Source organism: Protopterus annectens, chromosome 13.part0 (assembly GCF_019279795.1).
Source record: "Protopterus annectens isolate FY-2018-M chromosome 13.part0, PAN1.0, whole genome shotgun sequence".
NCBI lineage: Eukaryota > Metazoa > Chordata > Ceratodontiformes > Protopteridae > Protopterus > Protopterus annectens.
In genome coordinates this window covers 1131731821-1131750146 of record NC_056747.1, presented here as the reverse complement: position 1 = coordinate 1131750146, position 18326 = coordinate 1131731821, and the positions used below count along the sequence as shown (strand labels likewise).

At 44.4% G+C, this 18326-nt stretch overlaps 1 protein-coding gene across 3 annotated transcripts in view; it reads left to right on the top strand.

Moving 5' to 3' along the window:
• The window catches only part of EFTUD2 (elongation factor Tu GTP binding domain containing 2), a 1111673-nt gene that overhangs the window by 863597 nt on the left and 229750 nt on the right, over positions 1-18326 (top strand). The window lies entirely within an intron of this gene.

The following is an 18326-nucleotide window of genomic DNA, read 5'->3' as shown; positions in this document are numbered from 1 at the left end:
AGCAAATGGAACCGTTTTTCGCACTGGGCCTCCAAACAAGGTATAGATCCATTCGGGGCTCCAGTACACAAGATACTAGATTTCCTTACCACACTTTTTCAAGAAGGAGCATCAACATCCACTATAAGGGTTCAACTGGCCGCTATATCCAATTTTCATATTGGCCGTGAGGATGGTTCTCTTATGTTCCACAGGCTTTGTAAAGCCTTCATGAAAGGTACCTTTCACCTCCGTCCCCCCTTTCATAATCCAATAGCCCCTTGGAATCTTAATCTCATGCTGTCACAACTCATGTTGCCCCCATTTGAACCAGCAGCCACAACTCCGTTAAAATTTCTTTTGTGGAAAACACTTTTTCTGGTTGCCATCACTTCCGCCAGGAGAGTTTGAGTTACAGGCTCTATCTATCCGACCCCCGTACATGATTTTTCATCCAGATAGAGTAACCTTGCGCACCAATCCGTCCTTCCTTCTGAAGGTTTGTTCAATTCAGAACATCATTCAATCTTTCGAACTACCTACCTTCTTTAAAAATCATTCCAATAAGCTAGAATACACATTGCACAAGTTGGACGTTCACAGACAACTAAGATTTTACTTACATAGGACAAAAGAGTACAGAAAGTCAGATCAACTTTTTGTCTCATGTGCTGACCAAAGAAAAGGACAGGCAGTAACGAAGGTTACCTTATCCAAATGGCTCTCAGATTGCATAAATTTGATATATGCTGAATCGAAACAGCAACTCCCTTTCAAACCCAGAGCTCATTCTACAAGGGCAATTGCTACCTCTTCAGCCCATACCGCTCGTTTGCCTTTAGATACCATTTGTGCAGCGGCAACTTGGGCAAAACCACATACTTTTATCGCCCACTACAAGCTAGACAAGAGCTCCAGGGACAGGGCGACGTTTGGTTCCACTGTACTCAGGAATGTTCTCCCTTGAGCCACCCGGGAAAAAGGAGCTAGGGACGCTACCCGTGTGTAAGAACAAACGGCGAGATTGAACACTTTCACATTAAGAAGTTATGTCTTACCATAACGATCCTTGTGAATTGTTCATCTCGCCTTTGTTCTTACATTCCCCCCCTCCATCCCCCATCCTACGGTCTGGGAGAACGGTTTTCAACTAGATTCCTTTTCAGCCTTTTCTAGATATGGTTGGCATGTTATTGTGCATTAGTAATGGCATCTTTTATCCTCTACTTGGCAGTAGGGTTCCAGACACTTTGTAGTATCTGTTTATAAGTGTTCTAGACACAGTTCTAAAAGGGATTCTTCTGGTATAGCAAACTAGATCTGAGGGTTAGCACCGGAGGATCATGGGATATTACTGTGCCTCGAGCTTTCTCGAAGATGCGAGCTGGTGATGTGGCCGACTCGGAGCCGAGGATCGACTCCGAACCCGTGTGTAAGAACAAAGGCGAAATGAACAATTCACATGGATCGTTATGGTAAGACATAACTTCTTATTCTAGTTGGTGCTGGCTGTTTTTTGCTGTTCTCCTCCAAATGGAGTCCCCTAAGACCTCCGCTGTTCCTCCTGTCCTGACTGCCCTGTTGGACACTTTTTCAGCAGCTTCTCAGGCTCCTGATTCCCAGTCTCCAATCCCTAAAAAGCCTAACAGGTTTTATAAGGTGCCTGATGACTGTTAAAAAAAAAAAAAAAAAAAAAAAAAAAAAAAAAAAAAAACTTAACAAATGTCCTTCTGCTGACCCTTCTGTTGTCTCTTCTGACAAGCCTTCTAAGCTCTTGCCTTCTACTAAATTGCTTCCTTCTGACAAGGACAGTAGGGCCATATAACGGCCGGGCAAAAAGGTGTACACTGCTGCTACCCTGGCCTTCCAAGCTATTAATTATCAGACCCATATGACTAGGTATGTCTTGGCTCTTTTTTCTCAGGCCTATCAGGTTGTTTCTGACTCTCCTAATTCTGAGTGAAACTTTTTGGCCCTCTCTTTATTGGGCTTCTCTTCCGAAGTGGCTTGCCATTCTGTTATGACGCAGCTGAACTTTCGTCTAGAGCTGCTGCTTTTGGTTCACTGTTGAGGCACTACTCTTGGTTTTGCATCCAGCCTTTGCATGATGATATTAAGGCTAAATTGTTGGATGCTCCCCTTGATAATTAAAATCTCTTTAGATCTGTAGCATCTGAGCTTTCTAAGTCCGTGCAAGACAAGGGCAAGGCCTTGCAGGAATTGAAGCACATTTTTGTTTCTCCTAGTCCTAAATTTCAGAGGAGTAATCCCTCTAAGCCACTTTTATTCAAAGACAGTTTTGCCCTCCTCCCAAAGGTAAGAAGGGCTCCTACTGCCACGTCTACTCAGAAACCTCCTTTTCCCAACAAGCCAGGTTTTGTCTGTCTGCTTCCCTCCATCCTGAGTCAGGTCCCTTTATCGCTTCATCTTTCCCTGTCCCTTCCCAATTGTTTAAGGATCTCTCAGGATTCTTAGGTTCTGTCCATCACCCATCAGGGATACTTCATGTTGTGGGAATCCTCTCCTCCTTTTCTGAGCATTCCTCAGCCTCCTCAGGAACAGCTGCCTTTCTTTCAGGGTGTTCTTCAGGACCATTTTTCTCAAGGTACCATCCAAGCAGTTCCCACTCCCAAGGAGGGGAAGGGGTTTTATTCCAAAATGTTTTTGGTTCCCAGGAAAAAAGGCACCTGAAAACACATTCTGGATTTTTCTCAGAAAGACACTTTTCTAAAGATCCCTTCCTTTTGGATGCTGTCCATTCAGATTCTTTTTCCTCATGTTTCTTGGTCTCTTTGGATGTCTTTCGATTCACATGTTGCAGTATTCTGTACATATGGGTTTTCTCCTCTTGCTACCTGAATGTCCAACCAGTATGCAAAAGATTTCAGTCACTATATTATGTGTGGGACGTCTGACATGGCCAGCAGAGCATGGGCCATAAAAGTGGCGTCTGCGCGCACCAGACCTCAGAGCTTCTCAGCAGCCAGTCGAACGTCAGGTGTTCCTGCCTTTTCAGCCGTCAGATTCTCAGGGTCTATATTAGAACATTGAATGTTCTAAATAGCGAATGCTCACATGAGCGACAATGCAGGACCTCAAAATCATTATTGTGAGGGGCTGTGCCCCCCACACCCCCTACTAAATATATATTCCAACTCCGAGATTGTGCTACAGTGAGGAAAGGGCAAATATTCCGATCTTCACTATACTGCGATAAAAAAAAAAAAAAACATCGAGGTCGAGCATTTTTGCTCATTTGAGCATTCGCTGTTTAGAACATTCGATGTTCTAATATAGACCCAGATTCTCGAGAACTCAGATAAGTACCCCATTGGGGAACCATCTTTTCAGTCCTTGTTTTCTAATGCTTGTTCATGTCATCCAAAAAGAGCAAATGTAAGTGGGGCCTTCAAACACCACACAAAGACGCCCACAATCTTTGCTTGTTTTGTTTAGGTAAATTGCACGGCTACAAGGCCTGTCCTATCTGTCAAGCTTTTGTTCCCAAAGCTTTAAGTAGCTGACTCCACACACTCAACTTATACTTAGAGAACCAAAGTCTTAAGCACTAGGTATGGAGGGTTCTTTCGACTTCCCTGCCAAACCGCCAAAGAAGGCCAAAACCACAAGGTCTGCTACTGTTGCTGCACCTCCACCTTCTGATGCTCAGCCTGTGACCGTCGGCCTGGTTGAACGTTCGGGCTCCATCGCCCTGGATATAGCGGGCAACTATTCCGAAGCCACACAGGCCTGCATGGAAGGCACATCTGTGGAGGCTTTACAGACATCGGTCTCCGCCAAGGAGGAACCAAGACTCTCTGCAGGACAGTCTGATCCCTCTGTCCCTTTGCAATCAGCCAACCCTAGGCCTTCCCCTGTTCAGACACCTGTTAGGCCATCACTTAAAAAGAAGGAAAAAAGGAAGCATGTATCCCCTGCTACAAAAAGTTTATCGGATTGGCAAGCTTTCTCTCAGTCTGTTTAATGCTTTCATGGCCCTGCGGCCTACTGCAGCTGGGACTTCCACAATCCCTCCTCCAATTCTGAGCTAGACCTCAGAACCTTCTCAGGTAGAGGAAGAGTATTCTGATTCTGATTCTTCTTCTGAAGAATCTCTCTCCTATACCTCCTGAGCTCCCTTCCTCACTTGGAAATGGTTCCCCAGAGGAAGAATCTGTTGATGCATTCCCCAGCAGAAGATCTAAAGTTTGGGGAAACTATAGCTAAAATGAGGGAACATTTTAAGTGGGAATCATCTGATATAACTGAGGTACAAAAAAGCTCTCCTGACATAATCCAGATTGACTCTTCAGCCCCGACTGCTGTTCCTCCCATTCTTCCAGCCTTTCTGGATGCTTTTTCAGCAGCATCCTTGAACCCAGACTCTCAGCCCCCAGCTCCACGCAGACCAGGTTTTATAAAGTTCCTGAGACAGCAAAATTTCTAGTAAAATGCCCAGCTGTAGACCCCACCACCATTCCTATCTCGACTGACAAGGCTTCAAAACTACTGCCTTCTACTACCTTCCTCCCTACTGACAAAGACAGCAAAACTATGGAGCGTTTGGGGAAGAAGATGTACACATCTACAACTCTGGCTTTCAGAGCAATCAGTTACCAGACACACATGTCTAAATATGCTTTATCCAATTTGTGAATATTTCCAAACAACTGTCTGACTCCCCAGACTCAGCAGCCAAAACTCAACTGTGCTCCCTTGTTTCCCTGACTTGTCAGGTTACCAGGCACTCTATCAAGTGCAGCTGTGATGCTGCTGAGGCCTCAGCCAGGTCAACAGCATCAGCATCTGCCCTAAGAAGGTACTCCTTGTTATGTCTTCAGCCCCCTACCAATGGGTCCATATTATATAAGTGAACGCACTGAATTGTGAACGCTATATAATCAACCCACAGTCCCTGAAAACCCAAAATGTCGAACACACAGATCAGCGATTTTTTTTCTCTGGGGAAAAAAAATCAAAACACAAAATAAAGTGGGGGGGGGTTGCCCCCCACCCCCTACTTAAATATTCCAACTCCAAGATCGCACCACAGTGGAGGAAATGGCAAAGTCCCGAAAACAGCCCAGTGATTTTTTTCTTTAGGTATAAAATCGCTGTTCCGTGCTTTCAGTATTTTGCCATTTCGCGTAATGACGTTCGACTAAACACCGTTCCCAATTCATTGCGTTCGCTAAAATAATAGGAACCCTGCCAGATGATTTTAAGGCTAAGCTGGTAGATGCTCCTTTGGACAACTCAGCCCTCTTTGGAGCAAAGGTTGCGGACTTGTTCAAGTCCCTGCAACAAAAGGGGAAATAAATGCAAGATTTAAAACATCTTTAGGTATCCCTAATTCCAAAGTTTCAAAGAAATTATCCTTCAAAAACTCAGTTTGTCAGAAAGCACTCACGGCCCGCTCCCTCTTCTAGGCCTAGGAAAACCACGAGGAAATAATCCACTCCTGCTAGGGCCAAACAATCCGTCAGCCAGAGGACACCCTTTCAAGACAGTGCAGGTAGTGTGACTACCTGCCAAGCTTGAAACCCTCACCCCCCTCCCTCTACCCCTCTCTCCTTAATTCTCTCTCACTGTCTCCAAGTGTGGAGACTCATCACTTCAGACAAGTGGGTTCTTTCAGTAATAGAACATGGGTACTTCGTGACATGGATCATTCCACCAAAGAGAAAAGGAATTCCCCAGCCCCCAAAAGAACAACTTCCCCTCTTAAAACCAGTGCTAGGCACCCTTATGACTCAAGGTACCATCCAACTGGTCCCACAGTCTGTTATGGGAAAAGGCTTTTACTCCAGGATTTTTCTAGTCCCAAGTAAAGACGGACCCTGGAGGCCAGTTCTAGACCTCTCACATCTGAACCTCTTCCTTCATGTATCCACTTTCAGGATGCTTACATTGACAACTCTCTTCCCGCTCCTCCTCCCTCAAGAGTCTTCACCAAATGTCTGGCACCAGTGTTGCCTTCTGCTGGACACAAGGGATCCAAATATTCCCGTATTTGGACGACCTGCTCATTCAGGCAGACTGAAAACAGTCCCTCCTGCTACACTTACACAAAACCATTGCACTCCTACAGTCCCTAGGGATTTCAGATCAATTACCCAAAATCTCAACTGGAACCTACACAAGACATAGTCTTCTTGGGGTGCAGGATTCGAACAGACGTCATGAAAGCCTACCTTCCTCCTCAAAAGGTGGAAAGCTTGACACATTATCTGCTTTTGGTTCTTCACACCAAAGAAATGACTAGGCAGTACCTCAGGCTCCTGGACTAAATGGCTTCCACTATACCTATTCTGCCTTTAGCAAGACTTCACATGAGGAAACTACAGTGGTACCTCATGTCTGTTTGGACACATCATTCCCACCCCCTGGAGTACAGGGTGCCCCTCCTGCCCTGCCTCAACTACAGATGGTCTGATGAAGTTTGTGAATGCACAAACGAAAAGAGCTTAACCATTGTAATAAATAAGAGTTTAGTCTGAGTCCTAGCCGTTTTATGTGTTATTTCTACAGCTGGTCATATTTCAGGTAGGAGATACATTGGTGTCTGAATCAGGTGAAGCTCAACCCGGGTCATCCACTCCAATCCTCTTAACCAAAACAGATTATGTACACAGACGCCTCAGACTTCGGTTGGGGTGCAACCCTGGGACACCTAAAAGTGCAGGGAGTGTGGCCAGTGCCACACAGGAAAGAGCACATCAATGTGAGAGAAATGAGGGCAGTACTTGGCCCTGCAGGCCTTTCAAACCAGACTTCAACAAGGACCCTTGAAGCTGTTTACAGACAGTGCTGTGGTATCTCAACAAGCAAGGGGGAACCAGATCTTACTTACTTTGCAGACTAGCTCTCCTGGTGTGGGAACTGGCCACCAGTCAGAGAGTTACTTTACAGGTGGTATACATACCTTCCCAACAGAATTCTCAGGCAGATTTCCCTCACCAGGTCCATAACTATGGTCCACAAATGGATGCTGCACAGGGTTGTCTTCCTGGACCTGGTCCATCAATGGGGTAAACCTTAAATAGACCTGTTTGCCTCTGCCATCAACAGGCAACTTCCCTCCTCCTGCAGCAGACTGCCAGAACCACTGGCGATGTCACCAGATGCCTCTTCAATTTCATGGAAGGGGCTGTGTCTATATGCATTCCCCCCTTCCCTCTTGTTCAGTAGGTCCTGCTGAAGATACAGCAAGACAGATCAAAGATCTTTCTGCTGACTCCCTGTTGGCCAAGACAGCATTGGTTCCTCCTCCTCCTGCATTTATCCAAGGGCAATCACCACAAGTTACCCCTCAGAGTGGACCTTCTCGCGCAGGACAAGGGGAACCCAAATCCACCCATAGTGGCAATCTCTTCACCTCACTCTTTGGGTGATAGGATTCGGTTCCCTTTCGGACACCTTTTACAATGAGGACATTCTCACTGTCCTGCAGGAGGCCAGGAAACCCAATACCAGGAGGTCTTACATATCCAAGTGGAAAAGATTCTCCATATGATGTCTTAAAAGGCAGATGGACCCATTGCAAAGTGAAACTCTTTTAGTACTCTTAGCATTCTTATCCATTAAGGCCCATTTGTCTGCCCTTTGAACCCCCCCCCCCCAGCTTCCAGATTACCTGCAAAACTTTCCCATAAGGGGCTACTTCATCTCAGCCCATTCCCCCTCCATGGGACCTGAACTATGTTCTAGAGAAGCTCACACTGCCCCCATTCATGCCAGCATCTAAAGCTTCCCTAAAACATTGCACATGGAAGACTGTCCTTCTAGTGGCCTTGACCACAACTAGAAGAGTGTTTAAGTTGCAAGCCCTCATGGCTATTCCACTTTTTCTCATATTCCACAGAGATAGGGTAACCCCTAGAATCAACCCATCCTTCATGCCCGAGGTGGTCAATGACCTTTCTTTAAACCAAGCCCAACCCACGGGGAGACAGTAAGAAAGTACTACATTCCCTGGATGTGCACAGACAGCTCAGATTCTTTCTGCACAAAACCAGGCCCATGAGACAGGCTGACCAACTGTTTATCTCTTTCCATCCCAGGGCCCTAGGAAAAGCAGTATCTAAGCAAACCATTTTAGCCTGGATTTCCATAGCTGTTACCTTTTGCTACAAACACCACAGGAAACCCTTGCAAGGCAGTGTTAAAGCACATTCCACCAGGGAAATGGCTTCTTCTGGAGCATTTTTCAAAGAATTGGACGCTTCCACTATCCTTGAAGCAGCCACTTGGTTTTCTGTGCACACCTTCACAAAGCATTACAAGATAGACCAGATTTCCAGGTCCAGGGCTGGATTTGCCAGGACTATCCTACATGGATTCCTGGCGAACTCTACTAGACCACCTCCCCCTTCCTCACAGTGAGCTTTGGCACTCACCAATAGGTACAGAATACTGCAACATGTGAATAGAAGAACATAGAAAAGCTGTGTAAAATCTTACCATAACCATAGATGTCCGTCTCTTCCATGTTGTAGTATTCCTTCCCTCCCACCTACCCCCCTCCGATTGTCTGGCAGTTCCCTTTTTGGATGGCACAGGACTTGCATTACCTTCTCTGGGACTGTTTCCGACTGGGGAGCTGAGTTCTGAGGTCTGGTGTGCACAGACATCACTTTTATGGCCCACGCTCTGCTGGCCACATCAGACATCCCACGCACCATACAGTGACTGAAATGTTTTGTATACTGGCCGGACATTCAGGTAATAAGAGGAGAAAACCCATATGTACAGAACACAGTAACATGGAAGAGAAGGACATCTATGGTTATGGTAAGATTTTACACAATGTTTCTATCTCAACAATGCTTATCTTCACATCCGTGTTCATCCCCATTTCAGGAAATATTTGCATTTCTCTGTTTCTTCTATGCATTTTCACTTCTGTGCTTTGACCTTTGGCCTGTATACTCCTCCAAGGGTTTTCACCAGGTATCTCTCTCCTATGATTGCCTTTTGCAGGATGAGGGGGATACAGATCTTTCCTTACCTGGATGACCTGCTCATTCAGGCTTCCTCCCCAGAGAACGTGCTTCAACACCTTCACTATGCTATTTGCCTTCTGCAGAGCCTAGGGTCTACAATACATTTTCAGAAGTCCATCCTGAGTACTTGTCAGGATCATGTTGTTCTTGGTTGCAGGCTCCAGACCATTCTTATACTGGTATACTGGCTTCACTGACACTGTCCAAGGCTCTTGCTCTGATTTTTTTCCGGTCCCTACTTCCTCAAATCTCAGTTACAGCCAAAAAATTTCGGAGGGTTGTGGGATTCAAAGCTTTCACCATTCATATACTACTAGTAGCCAGACTCCATATGATAAAGTTACAGTGGTTCCTAAAGTCAGTCTGCCTCCAATACTGTCATCCTGTAGATTTTCTCATCCCTCTTCCTCCATGCCTCAAGCTTCAGCTTTAGTGGTGGATTCATCAGCTGTCTGTCAACCCATGGCTCCCTTTTCAGCCCCCAGTCCCCTCAAAGGAATTTTTTTCATATGCCTGAGACATGGGGTGGGGTACTTCATTTGGCCCCTCAAGGTGCAGGATCTCTGGCCCATTCATCAGAAGTCGGACCACATCAACATCAAAGAAATGAGAGCTCTCCTCCTTGCCGTTCACGTCTTTCATACACTCTTTCTTCTAGGGCCTCTCAAAATCTTTACAGACAATGCCACTGTGATGTGGTACATCAACAAGCAAGGGGGGACACTGTCTTACCTTCTGTGCAGACTAGCTTTTCAGGTTTGGGAGCTAGCTGTCCAACATCAGGTAACTGTTTGGGCTTTTTATATTCTTTCAGAACAGAAAATTGTGGAAGACTTTTTGAACAGATCCATAACACAGGCTCACGAATGGATGCTTCACAGAGATGTGTTTCTGGACATTGTCCACCAGTGAGATACTCCTCAGAGTCTCCCTCTCTGAACAGACAACTTTTTTGCACCAGAGTCCCAAGTCCTCTAGCCTGGAAGGTGGATGTGCTCTCTTTTCTTGGAAGGAGTTGTTTCTCTATGCCTTCCATCCCCTTCCTCTCATACCAGGGGTCCTGCTTAAGATAAAGCAAGACTCCCCCCCCCAGAATCTTGTTGATGACTCCCTTTTGGCCCAGACAGCATTGGTTCCCTCTTCTTCTGCATCTAGCCAAGGCAGTCGCAATCACTTCAATCTACCTCACAGGATGGACCTACTCACAAAAGACAAAGGGGTGTGTAATCCATCCTCACTTGTCCACTCTTCACCTGACACTGTGGGTGATAGAGTTTGATCCCTTTTAGGCACCTCTTTTCTAAGATGTGCTTCAGGTTCTGCAGACCACCAGTAAACCCACAACCAAGAAATGCAATATGTCCAAATGGAAGAGATTTTCTGTGTGATGCCTTGCTCATGACCAAGATCCACTTTCTGTGGAGACTTCTCTGGTTCTCTTATTTGTATGATCTGCTCGCTCCATGCCTGTTTGGCATATTCTTCAGTTAAAGCTTGCTTTTCAGCTATTTTGCTTGTCTGCCTTAGCTCCTCCGTTGGCCTCTAGGTTTGAGGTCAAAACAATGTCTTAAAGGCGTCCTTCATATTAGTCCTCCCAGGAAACCTATTCCTCCTCCCTCGGACCTTAATTTTGTTCTTGAAAAATTGACTCAGGCTCTTTTTTGAGCCTGCAGCTTCAGCTTCCTTGCAGCATTGTACATGGAAGACTGTTCTTCTTTTGGCCCTTACTTCAGCTAAGAGAGTGTCTCTTAAGGTTGTTCCTCCTTTTTTAGTTTTTCATAAGGACAAGGTGTCTGTACATGCTAATCCTTTTCTGCTCAAGGTGATTAATGATTTGCCTCTTAGTTTATTCATTTGTCCTTTTTTCCTTCTCCACAGTCTACTAGTGAGAAGGTTCTTCATACCTTGGATTTGCATAGGCAGTTCAGATATTATTTAGAGAAGACTAAGGCCATTCACACATATTAGCAGCTTTTTGTTTCTTTTCATCCCACATCTCTTTTAAGTTTGGCTGTTTCTCATCAAACCATTTCTTCATGGATATCTAAGGCCATTTCTTTTTGTTACTCCATTCATGGGAAAAGCTTTTCTGCTTCTGTAAAGGCTCATTCTACCTGGGCTGTGGCGGCTTCTGGTTTTTTTTTTTTTTCTTCTTCAAAGGATTGGATACCAATTCCATCCTTGAGGCAGCTACTTCTGTCCATACCTTTACTAAACAGTGCACGTTTGGTATTGTTTCCAGAGCAAGAGCTAGCTTTGCCAGAGCTATCCTGCGTGGTTTTCTTGAGGACTCTTCTGGGCCGTCATCCTGCCATATTTTCTCTTGAGGTTTTATACTCTCACTTTAGTAAAGAATACTGCAACAGTGACATTGAAGGACATTGTACAGTTGTGTAAAATCTTACCTTGACAGTAGCTGTCCTTCTCTTCACTATTGCAGTATTTGCTCCCTCCTTCCTCCCCTTCTGCTGTGCTCTTTGCCATTTCTCCTTCTGGATGCACACGTTTCTCCTTCTTCCTAGAACTGTTGTTCCTTCCCAGGGCTATTCAATTCTGAGGTATATACGTCCATACATCACCGTTATGCCCTAAGGACATTGTACAGTTGTGTAAAATCTTACCTTGACAGTAGCTGTCCTTCTCTTCACTATTGCAGTATTTGCTCCCTCCTTCCTCCCCTTCTGCTGTGCTCTTTGCCATTTCTCCTTCTGGATGCACACGTTTCTCCTTCTTCCTAGAACTGTTGTTTTTTCCTAGGGCTATTCAATTCTGAGGTATATACGTCCATACATCACCATTATGCCCGAAGCCTTGAACGAGGTGCATATGTGTGACATAAGATGTCTATACAAACCTAAGGCTTTGGTGTATTAGCCAGATGTTGGGCTACCCTTGACAGGGAATTCTTTTAGTAAGGATTACTGCAATAGTGAAGAGAAGGACATCTGCTGTTATGGTAAGACTTTACACAACTTTACTTTATCATGAAATGTTTTGTATGCCTTATTAATTATAGTTATCTCTTTTTTTAACAGCAGCTTCTGCTCTAGGCTCTACTAAAAACTCTACCAGAGTAGATGTCCTTCATGGATGCATCTGCAGTCATAACAAGTGGGGTTGTCCTGTCGTCAGGCAGCCCTGCAGTCGGCCGGATTCCAAAGTCCGGGTCCGGCTTCGGCTGATGTCGCGCTCCACCCGACGTCATCTCTGCTGGTCTTCGGGTATAAAAGCATCAGCCGACGCCATTTTCCTCAGTCTTTCTTGCCGCGTGGCGCCCGAAGCAGAAGCTGTTCGCAAGTGCCGGTCGGTCGGATCCAGAGATTACTTCTACCGAATACTACTTCGAAGACTTCTAAAGCTAAGTACCCCGTTGGGGACTCTTTCTTCAGGTTAGCAACCATTCTTTAAAATGTGGCTATGATGCACTGGAGGCTTCATTTAGATCAGCCATGACAGGCACAGTGATAAGAAGACATGCATGGTTAAAGGAACAAGCTTTACCGGATCATGTTAAAGCTAAGTTGCTAGATGCTCCTATGGACAAGACAAGTTTGTTTGGTACACCTGCCCAGCAGGTCATGAAGAAAATGGAAGAAAAGGCAAAATCTGTTCAAGCTGTTAAAGATTTCCTGCAAGTCCAACCCCCAAGGTTTAGCAGGAACTGGCCTGCCAAAAATTGGTCCTTTCCTGACTCTGCAAAATTTCAAAGGGGCAGGAATAGACGTTCCAGAGGCAGAACCCAATCCAGAGGAGGTGCCTACAGAGGACGACAGTGGCAAGGTAACAACAGAGGCACAGACACAGCCACTGCCTCTACATCAGCACAGTCACAGTGACTTAATCCTAAATCCGCCTACCAGGGAACAGATAGCAGCTCCTCTAGGCGGAAAGTTAACCTTATTTTCAAAGAACTGGCACTACATAACAAAAGACAAGTGGATTTTACAAACCATAGATCAAGGTTACCGGTTTCACTTCCACACTTTACCAGTCAAAGAGGAATGCCAAATCTACCTCCACATCAAAAAACAGAGGCTCTACGCCAGATAATGGAGTTAGCAAACATGAGAGCTGTGGAAAGAGTGCCAACAGCAGAACAAGGAAAGGGGTTCTACTCCAGACTATTCCTAGTTCCAAGAAAGGAAAAAAGTTGGAGACCAATTCTCGACCTGTCCACCTTAAATACATACATCATCGTCCCAAAATTCAAAATGCTGACCCTACAGCAACTTCTTCCCATGCTGGGCAAGGAGTCTTGGCTGGTAACTCTAGATCTCAAGGAGGCATACCTGCACGTCCCAATTCGACCAATCTGCAGAAGATACCTCAGATTTCTTGCAGGATCAGAGCACTTTCAATTCTCAGCATTGCCCTTTGGCTTATCTACTGCGCCCAGAGTATTCACAAAATGCCTGGCATCAGTAATCGCCCATTGCAGACTACAGGATTCAAATTTATCCATACCTGGACGACTGCCTGCTACAAGGGGACAACAAAAGCAAGCTGACAACAGATTTACAAAGGGTCATTTACTTGCTACAAGGACTGGGATACACAGTCAATTTACAAAAGTCAAGGCTGATACCATCCCAAACAAGGACATTCTTGGGCGCGGAATTGGACACAGTACAACAAATGGCATTCCTGTCTACAGAAAAACAAAAAGAACTTCCTCTTTACTTCTTGGCACTAACAAAACTGAACAAGTTAACAGCAAGAAAATTTCTACAGGCCTTGGGCTTCATGGCATCATGCATAATCTTGGTCCCATTTGCCAGACTACATATGAGGAAACTACAGTGGTACCTAAAGAATTTATGGTCCCAACACAGACACAGTCTAGAAACAGAAATCCCACTAATTCCATGCTTAAAACAGGAGTTTCTATGGTGGGCTTAGGCATGCCAGTCAAACCCAGGCCTGCCCTTCCGCAGATGTCAACCAAGCCAGACCATCACAACAGACGCTTCAGATCTAGGATGGGGGCCCACATGCTGGACAAATGCGTGCAAGGATTGTGGACACAGGATCAAATTCACCTGCACATCAATCTAAAAGAAATGCTGGCAGTACAACTGGCAATCCAAAAGTTCAAACCTTTCCTCAAAGAGGGCCAGTTGATGATAAGGACAGACAACACCACAGTCATGTGGTACATCAACAAACAGGGAGGCACTCATTCATACCCCCTATGCAGAATGACCTTGGAGCTGTGGACCCTGGCACTCAGCTACAACATTCAGTTACAGGCAATATTTGTACCGGGGAAAGACAATACTCTAGCAGACATACTAAGCAGAACCACTTCGGATGCCCACGAATGGAAGCTGCACCCGGACATCTTCAAGACCATCTCAAAGAAATGGGGAATGCCACAGATAGACCTATTCGCATCACCTCTCAATCACCAGCTCGAAAAATTCTGCACGAGGACATTCCACCCACTAGCATGGAAAGTGGACTCACTCTCCTTCAACTGGAAAGGCCTAACAGCATATGCATTTCCTCCTCTTCCTCTGATACACAAGGTACTACTAAAGATCAAGGAAGAACGTCCAAGGATAATCCTGATAGCCCCAAACTGGCCAAGACAACACTGGTATCCACTACTGAAGAGTATGTCTCGGAACAACGTGTGGCCAATACCCCTGATGCCTTTGATGTTAACTCAGAACAACTACAGCATCATACATCCAAACCTAAAAACGGTGCAACTGACTGCATGGAACATCACATAGCAGCAGCTAATCCAGAACTTTCCCAAAGAGTTAAAGACATTATTCTTGAAGCACGCAGACCTTCAACAAGAAAGAACTATGCTGGAAAATGGAAAAGGTTTGTCATTTGGAGTACCGAAAGAGGAAAAGATGTGTCAAACATAGATATGCCTAACATTCTGGAGTATCTGGCGAACTTCTTCATTCAGGCCTGTCCTACTCCTCCATCAAGATACATGCATCAGCTATTTCAGCAGAATACAGCTTTGATCCTCCTGTTTTTCACACCCTTTGCTCAGGCAGTTCCTCAGAGGAATCAAGAATGTAAAACCTCCCAGGAAACCACCATTACCAGCTTGGGACTTAAACTTTGTGCTAGAAAAGTTGACACTAGCACCCTTTGAACCAGCAGCAACAGCAGACCTACAACACCTGTCATGGAAAACTGCTTTCCTACTGGCAATTACTTCAGCAAGGAGGGTTTCAGAACTACAGGCCTTAATGGCAGTGCAACCCTTCCTAATCTTCCACCAAGATAGAGTGTCCTTGAGGACTAATCCTACATTTATGCCTAAGGTGGTATCCAGAGTATCTTTAAACCAGGCAATCCACCTACCTTCCTTCTTTCCCAACCCACAAAACAGAGGGAAAGAATACTGCATACCTTGGATGTACATAGACAGCTACGCTACTACTTGGACAGAACAAAAATAGCAGAAAGACTGACCAACTTTTTGTAGCCTATGCAACTGGAAGGGAAGGAAAAGCTATTTCCAAACAGACAATCTCCAAATGGATAGGAAATTGCATACGATACTGTTACTCCTTCCATGGAAAACCAATTCCACAGAACATAAGACCTCATTCTACAAGGGCAACAGCCACTACCACAGCCTTCTTACGAGGAGTGGCAACCAAAGACATTATTGAGGCGGCTACTTGGACCTCCGTGCATACATTTGCCAAGCATTATAATTTGCCTCTTTATTCCAGATCCCGAGCAGGGTTTGCCACTGCTGTACTGCAAGGGATCTTAAACACACCATAATCTACCTTTATCCTCCTCCCTAGTTGGCTATGGTATTCTACCCACTTGTTATGACTGCAGATGCATCCATGAAGGACATAGTACAGTTTTGTACCTACCATAAATGTAGATGTCCGAACTGGATAGCATCTGCAGTCAGGATTACCCTCCCTCCTTCCCTCTGTGGTACTCCTAGGGTGTTTACCCTCCTAATAGCTAGCTGTTGGGGGGGGGTCTTTTATGGTGTATTTGTTTGTATATATGTACATATATGCTTATTGTTGTGTTTACCTCTATCTATTTGGAAACATTGGCATCTATCCAAATTTTACCCTGCAAGAGGGCTACTGGCATCTGGGGCAAGAAACACTGAGGAAAATGGCGTCGGCTGATGCTTTTATACCCGAAGACCAGCAGAGATGACGTCGGGTGGAGCGCGACATCAGCCGAAGCCGGACCCGGACTTTGGAATCCGGCCGACTGCAGGGCTGCCTGACGACAGGACAACCCCACTTGTTATGACTGCAGATGCTATCCAGTTCGGACATCTACATTTATGGTAGGTACAAAACTGTACTATCTTTCTCTTAGCACTTCTTTTTCTATACTGTATCAGTCCCTAATAGAAAGGTAGTCTTTAACCTGCTGTCCAAATTTTGGCTTGGCCTTATCATACTATACTACTTTTCCACTCTCTAGTTATTTATTCCTAATATCTTGTTTCTTTTGCCAGTTTTTTGCAGACAATTCCAAACCTTCCCCACCTATTTTCTCTTCCCCTTCTTGTGGTCATCCTTATTGACAAAGTCTCCTTTCTTAGTTCCTGTGTTGGTTTAGTTCTTATCATACTTTCTGTAATTTATGAATATAATATTCCAGATGGTTGTTGTTCTCCTTAAAAGCAAAAAAAATGTGTATTAACCCATGCACCATTTAATATGCGTGCTTTCATATTGCACCTCTAAATAACCATTCAAAAGTGGACTGTCTGTATAAGACTGAGGTTGAAGCAAGAAAGATGAATTATTTCAGGAATAGTGCTCCAATAATTACTACCATTTATATGAGAGTAATAGATCCTTGAGTTGACATTGTGGCACAGAGAGGTAAAGCCCTGACTGCCTCCAGAGGGCTGGAGGATCTGGCTAAGAAGGATAGGAATGAGCAGCTAATGCTAGCTCACACATCCTGGTGGGTAAGTTGTTAAAAGTCTCAGCATAAGACTTTCACCTTGGTGAAAGCCAGGTACTTTAGCTCTTTTAGTTTATAACTTGGGGAGTTTGAGCCCACCAAAAAATGCAAATAAAGTCTAGCTGGAGTTTTAAATGTGTGGATTTGTGAATTCACTGGGCCCAGCATATAACATTCAATGCACTGTACATTTTGACCACTGGGAGGTATTGGGAGCACACAGAAAACTCATCTAGCTCTTGCTGTTGATGATCAGTGTGCCCAGTTCCTGTCTCCCTCTCGGTGTTCTAGGATGCCAGGGTTCAGTAGGAGCTTGATTTTCAATGAAGTACCTCTCAACTGTCCAGATTTTTGCAACATATTTTTGGTATCTTTCTTATAAAATTTGTGGTTTTCCAGCAAATTATTGAGGATTGAAGTCACTGAACAATGAGAAATGACTAGAGTTTCAGACTTTATATACTTTTAAAAAATGCATGTGAATGCAAAACATTTAATTCTAGCAACTTTCCAAGTTTAAAATAGCAATATTTAAAATCTGTCTCTGATTTTCGGCCTTTGTCCCCCCACCCGCCATTGTTTTTGGCTTTGTCCAGATTTGTTGCTCAGAGGGATTGAGAGGTATGATCACAAGAGAGGACAGAGACCAAACAGCTGTTTAAAAATAAACTAATTCTTGTATTTTCATGTGCCACCCACCATGTGTCCTCATGTTGAGTACTATTCTTCACTTACTTACATTCATTAAAGATACTATTTCATTATTGGGAATCTGCTCACTAATTACTGTGCTGAAGCAGACTCAAAGTTTCATATTCATTGCTGACAGTGTAACAAACTTTACATCAGAAGACATACATTTGCTTTTATTGCAGACATTGTCATAGACGTGCAGAGCTGATGTTTGTACATGTGTTGTCGACAAGTAATAGAATCTGAGTTACCAGAGAAGAAGAAATATTTTTTAACTTTCATTTTTCAAAGTGTGCAGCATGAGAGTAGATGTTAACAGCTGTGATGGTAGCCTATATACCTGCTCTGCCAGGCATTCACTAGCCTACATGTTTAAGAATTAGCCATGTAGATTGACAGATGGAAATACTAAACCTGAAGGCATCTATCCATCTGATTAAACTTAGCTCTGCCCTTCCCAGACTACTCATGAACTGTTATATATTCCTTTTACCTATAAATACAGATTCCCTCCAAACTACACTATGTCCAGTCTCTGTAAATACTTCCTACTGAAGAATTTCTTTATTTTTATATAATTAACCTGTCTTCTCTTTTGACTTTAGTCCTTGTGTTTGTTATTATACCTGCATATTGTATAGTATAAGCATTCTTGCACTATAAGTACTTCATTTTTGTCCGCACAGAATTTTCTGTTGTAACCTGTAATATGCA